Source organism: Papilio polytes, unplaced genomic scaffold (genome assembly GCF_000836215.1).
Source record: "Papilio polytes unplaced genomic scaffold, Ppol_1.0 DF823399.1, whole genome shotgun sequence".
NCBI classification, from domain to species: domain Eukaryota; kingdom Metazoa; phylum Arthropoda; class Insecta; order Lepidoptera; family Papilionidae; genus Papilio; species Papilio polytes.
In genome coordinates this window covers 2,764,244-2,770,734 of record NW_013525805.1, presented here as the reverse complement: position 1 = coordinate 2,770,734, position 6,491 = coordinate 2,764,244, and positions in this window count along the sequence as shown.

The following is a 6,491-nucleotide window of genomic DNA, read 5'->3' as shown; positions in this document are numbered from 1 at the left end:
GGATGAACGGGAAGGCAAATGAAAATATATTTTCATATAGTTCTTTAGACAGTAACCATGGTGACAATGTTATTAGTGTCATAGATTTATTATTTTGACAACTGTCATATTATTGGACTGTGTATGCACTATTTCTTTTGGTACTTCTAGTCAAATCATTAGGTCTCTAATTCTACCTTAATTCGTATGACCTCTGTTTCTAAAAGAAAGTTATATATTATTGCTTTTTATCATTTCTCATTCGAAGCACATCGCTACAAAAAGCTATACAGATTAGCTGCGAACATAAACTGTTATTTTGATGTCGACAAATCCACTTTATTAAGAGTGGGACCTCCCGCTGGCCGAGGTGTAACCTTGTCGCATTATCGTCTCCTCCTGTCTCGGTCGACTCGCACCTGCAACTTCACAGCTGTTAGAACGACAAGGTTCCCCATTCAAATGCTTTTGACTTAAATGCTCGCCTTTGTAAGCCACTATACGGATGAAGTTTGACACCTGTAAATAGTGATGTAACTGATCTTTATCGATTAATGTATTTTTATAATCGAGTGATTATCTTAATCGATTAATAAGTACGAAGTTATTTATCACAATATTGGAAATTAAGAAATTAAATCAGATCTGTTCTTTCTCCAATTTTATGATTACATAAAATATAATTTAAAATATTTAAATAAAACTGATATCTAAAATGAAATAAATATGATAATTGATGTAATTGACATTTGTAAAGTTTATTTTAAATTAAGTCAAAATCGTTTTGTTTTGTAATAATTTATTTAAAGAACATCACAAACTTGTAATAATACAATTTTTAATCAATAAACGATCTTTTTTTTTATGACGCTAATGTAATTTTTTTTTGAATTGGTTCATATACTTATATTTGACTTCCCAACCACTGAGCTCTCGGGGTTAAAATCACATAACTGAAGGACGTATTTAGAAACGTGTTTAGATAGTCGTCTCACGCGCTTCATGGTCTAAAAGCAATAACTTTAACAGGTATGAAAGAAAGCTTCGATAAAATTAAAAATGAGTCGATATTAATTTCCGTTATCGGGCACAGCACTATCGTCTCAACCGGTCAGTTTATGGTATGTTTTGTCCGACGATACGCTCGCAGTTAACCCTATCTTTACGGCCGACTCTAAACATAAGTGTCTCTCCCAACTTATTTATTTTTATCTCATTCCACTTTTTAAATTGAATTCACCATTCGGCGCGTGTGTGGCGCACACTGCCTCTAAAACTGTCAATAAAACGACCCCAAGGTCCGAAATGCCGGCTCTTTAATGAAAATTAGATACCACTTTAATATATTATTTATGTGAATTAAACCAAACACTAGTGTGCTGTGCGTGTTTCAAATTTTATGATCATATTTAAAATTAAATGCATTTATTGTTACAGTCGTATGATTGTCACATCGTAAATCTCAGCATCTATGGTTGTTTTGTTTTTTATGCTTTTTTGAAGACGTTTCTATCTTGCCAGTGTTATAATGAAAAATTTTTTATAGCAAGAATAAAAATCTTACTAGTTACTTTCTATACAATTATTAATAAAAAAATTACGTACCTTTTTGTACCGATTCCATGCAAGTAAATAATTTCTAAAGCATTTAAACGAAACAATTAATATAGTTCTGTTCCAGTAAATAATTGTATTATCTGTGGTTCTGTTTCTAAAAGAATAGCTGTTGCTCGCGACTTCGTCCGCGTGAAATAAAAAAAAATTGTCAAAACACAAATTTTGCCTCTTTATAATATTAGTATACATACATTAACATGGAAATGGTACCCTTTTTTATTAATATCTAACTAGCTTTTGCATACGACTTTATCCTAACGGTAATTTAAAAAAATCTATTACTAAATATCCTATATTTCAGATTTATAATTTACCTTAAATAGCAAAATATTTTTTTGAATCTGAAAAATATTTTTCTCTTTACAATGTTAGTATAGATTAATTAAATTCAAATATAATATTTTTTAAACATGTATGTGTGTGTATGTTCCTGAGAGCGGTACAGGACCTAGATAATTAAGGCCCGATCCGTTGGTATCATTAAAGCGGGTAATTTGTCATTAAACTCATTCTTTTGTACAAGCTTCGCCTTAATGAAATGATTAAGGGAAGTTATTGATATTCAGGGCTGTCTCTAAAATATTTTATCCTTGTTGAAATTAAAAAAAAATTGTTATAAGTTTTGATTAATTTAAGTAACTTGTGCAAACCACAAATAGTTTTTAGTTTCTAATGTTACTAATATAAATGCGAAAGTTTTAATGTTGGGATATTTTTATTATAAAGGCCAGAACGGCTTTAGGTATCTCCCTGTAATTTGGCATATATTTAAAACATAGTCTAGAAGAACACTACTATTTTTTTTATTAATTAGCTTTCGCTAAAGATGGTTTACAAGAAAAAATATCGTTCGATTTTCTGTCAATTTCGTTCGTTTTGAGAAATTCGTTCATTCGCTTAGGGCTTAATTAAGGTCGAGAGTTAAGTTCAAAGTCTTATTGCCGCTGAGCTAATGATGCAGTATGATTGATGTTGTACATCATTAATAACTATCCGCTTCAATTGATTCCATTCTAATTCAATCTTAAAATTAATTCCTATCTGTTTAAGGTCGCGGTCAATAAACTTGCGATAAGCGGGGCGGTGTAATAAGCGGAGCGGGGTACAATGGGCTTAAACCTCGGCTTACACAGACATTCAAAACATAAGATGGAATTGTCTATGTAAATCGAGATTTCAGCCCACTGTACCCCGCATCGCTCGTCGCTCCGCTCCGCTCATGGCATGTTTCCGCGGCCTTATTTTTATTGCGTTCGTGCGTTGACTCGATAAATACTTTATTGTATAGTTATTTTACAATTTATTTTTAAATCGATGAGATGCTGGCTGTATTTTTTTTCTAATGAAAGTTAAAGATATATGACTTGGCACATGTAGAATAAGATTAATCCTCTGCCGCACGTGTCAACTTAAACGCTCGTTATTTTACTAGGTAATTCACGAGGCAAATTAGTAGTAATAGATCGTTATTTGAAATGACCAATAAAATAATTGCAAAGCTTTAACTACCAAGTATTACATGACCCTAATTATTTATTGCTTTATCGACTTAATCTTTAATAACTATGTTAGCTAAAATTGTACATATCGAAAATATTAAAAAAAACTAACTTTATTTAATTATTCCTTTATTAATTGTTTTCACTGTAGCCTCCTTAATGAAAAGCGCATATATAGATAAACTTTAAAGTACGATGATATAAAAATCTTTTCCAAACGCAAGTAAACTCACCCTAGTATATACTCTATTATCTTAGTGTTCACGTATAGAAAGTTCCTTGCAGTTCGCGACATAATCTTTTTAATCCCGCATTGTTCCGCGACTCAAATCTCTACGTCAATGCGCCCGCTATCATCTCGCGACGAATACAATTTGCAAGACTTGATATTCCCAACGATAGTCGTAATTGGGAGCCAACGCGGAGCTCGAAAATTAGGTGTCCGCGGACATAGCGTTTAAGCCGTCGTACATCGAAATTTATATGAAATCAGCTTTCGCCCGTGACTCCATCCGCGTGAAAAAAACAAGAGTAAGTAGCCTGTGTTCATAAGGCTATGGTTTACATCTATGCCAAATATCATTGAAATTCGTTCAGACACGGCTGAAAACTCTAACAAGCATCCATCACAACTTTCACATTTATATTATAATCAGTTATATTAAGAGATTAAAAATAAATACTGCAATAAATTTGAATTAAAAAAAAAAACCTATTCATAACGAGGTTATTTAATCAACTAAAAAAAAGGTAAAAAATTAGTTAAATGTATATGTGTAAACTTTTCGAATATAAAATTGTCATAATAAAGACTGCATTTTCATTTTTAAATATTTAGATCTTTACAGTTTTAAAATACATATACTATATGTTTAAAATAAATAAAGTTTTAAAACGTACGTTTTAAAATAATACACGTCTTTCACGCTTCGTGTGTAGACAGCCTTAAGCTTATCTTTCGTACGGAGCTTCTGCTAACGGTATCGGATGCGGGGAATATGCCGCATTGTAAAGGCATTTTCAGTTTCGTGCCTCTTCGAATGCGGATATCTGCACAGACCGATATTAGAAACCTCGCTTATAATTTTGCTTTATTCAATGCTTAATATCTTCTAATATACGGATGTTATTAAAATATAACTAAGCTCATTAAAAATAAGTTTTTGTACTTTACCTTTGTTGTGTTGAATTTTAAAAAAATCTTACAATGTGTCAAAAGTTTCAAATATTCTTCAGATTTCGGGAACATTTTTTTAAATCTTTGAAATGTAGTTTTCGCGTTTAAATAAAGTTTTTTTACATCCATTTATAATTTGTTGTCATGTAACTATATAAAAAAACTTGAAACTTTGTTATAAACAAGTTTTAGACAACAATAAAACTAGTAATAAAATTTTGAGGTTATGTCAGACATTTTGTTCTAACATAAAATTAAGCATTATCATAAAAATATAGACATCAAGCGGTGTTACCAGTGTAAAGCTTGTAACTCATAATTACTTTAAATAAAATAACCCATTCTATATTTCATATTTTGAGATATAATTTAAACGAAGTCATTACAATATATTAATGGAATGATGTTATGGCTTGTGAACACGCAAGTGTGAACATCACTTTAAAAATGTTAGAACACTTTCTAATATTATTTAAATTGTCTAATAATCCATAATTAGTGACAATGATATGATTACGACCGACGAATAATATAGACTTTGCAGAGTTATTAACTATAATAAATACGAAAATTCGATGTAATTAGCCTGGATGGCATTGGCTACTTACAAATTTTTAGTTTATTAATCTATGAATCTTTCTAAAAGAAAATATATTCTTTGATGTATATTTTTACCACAGAGCGTGTATAAATTAAATAACGTTGCAATTTTACTGTTAACACACCTACGCAGATAAAAAATATTAATTTTAGTAGCCACAGATTATAAATTATGTTTATGCTTTGTATCACTTCATCATATTTCGCTGGCAATATTATTCATTTTTTAATAATCTGTGGTGACAATTTATCTACACGTGTCAAAAGTCCGTAATATTTTGCCGCCATAACTCGCGCCATTCACGCGCCAATTATAATCTGTCAAATCTACCAACGATTTTGAATCTTATTAACACGTTATTCGATATTAATTATAAAAAAAGTGCATTAGCATTTTAGAAAACGTTAAATTGTTTCTTATTTTAATGTTTTCGTATAACATAATCATGATCCACTATAGCTATTTTTAAATCGTTAACTTGGTTATTTTAACTATTTTACTTCGTTTCGTTTTTAATTACGGCAGGCATTCCACAACCGTGCGGTTTTCGCGGAACTTTCTGCCCCGCACAGCCGCGTTGTGGAACGGTCTGTCCTCGGCGGTATTTGCAAACCAATACGACTTAGGGTCCTTCAAGAAGCGAGCCTACAATTTCCTCAAAGGCCGGCAACGCATCTGTAGTTCCTCTGGTGTTGCGGATGTCCATGGGCGTCGTTGACCACCTTTGTGTTCCCGCCGCTCGTTTGCCCCCTTCTCATATAAAAAAAAATAATTCCATAGGAATGGTCGATTAACGATCGAATGGTCAATGATATATTGGATTATGGTAATACAATCAAATAGTATTATAGTAACAAGGCTCCCAACATGTCGCACTGATGTACAGTTAGACATGAGTGTTCGACATTTTAAATTGCCGCTTTTTTTTTAAACTAAATGATATTTATTCTAATGTAACATGCTACCTATTACAAAGCTTATATTAATAATCATTTACGTTGCATAATCATATGAAAAAATGACTTAAAAGAGATAATAAAACTTGGTAACTGCAACGATTAATTAACTAAGGGGAATCTAATTTAACAAAAATCATTCTATAAATCAAAACATCTTACTTATATTATAAATGCGAGAGTTTAGATGGATGGATGTATGTTAGAGTTTGTAGCCGGCTGAACAGATCTCGATGAAATTTGACATAGACGTTCAGGGTAGTCTGGCTAAAGAACACATAGGTTGCTCACTTTTGTTGTTTTTTAATTCCACGCGGACGAAGTCGCGGGAAACTACTAGTTATTACATAAAAATAGTATCGATAACAATCAACAATGTTAGAAAAAAGTCAATTAATAATCATAATTAAATATTAAAATTTTACAAAAATCAAATATGATTGAAAAGTACTAGGAGTACATACATTACAAGGTATTGAGAAATGCCCATCCCTACTGATCTGTATAAATGGATAGGTCTTTGCTACGCAATGTCAGCTTTTGTTTCGTTCCGACTTAAGAGCTTCATGATGAGACAGTATCTCTATTTTTAAATCGATATTTGTTCAACAGGTTGCAAATCATTTTTCAAGAGATCGGTCCGACGGAACCTGACTTACTCC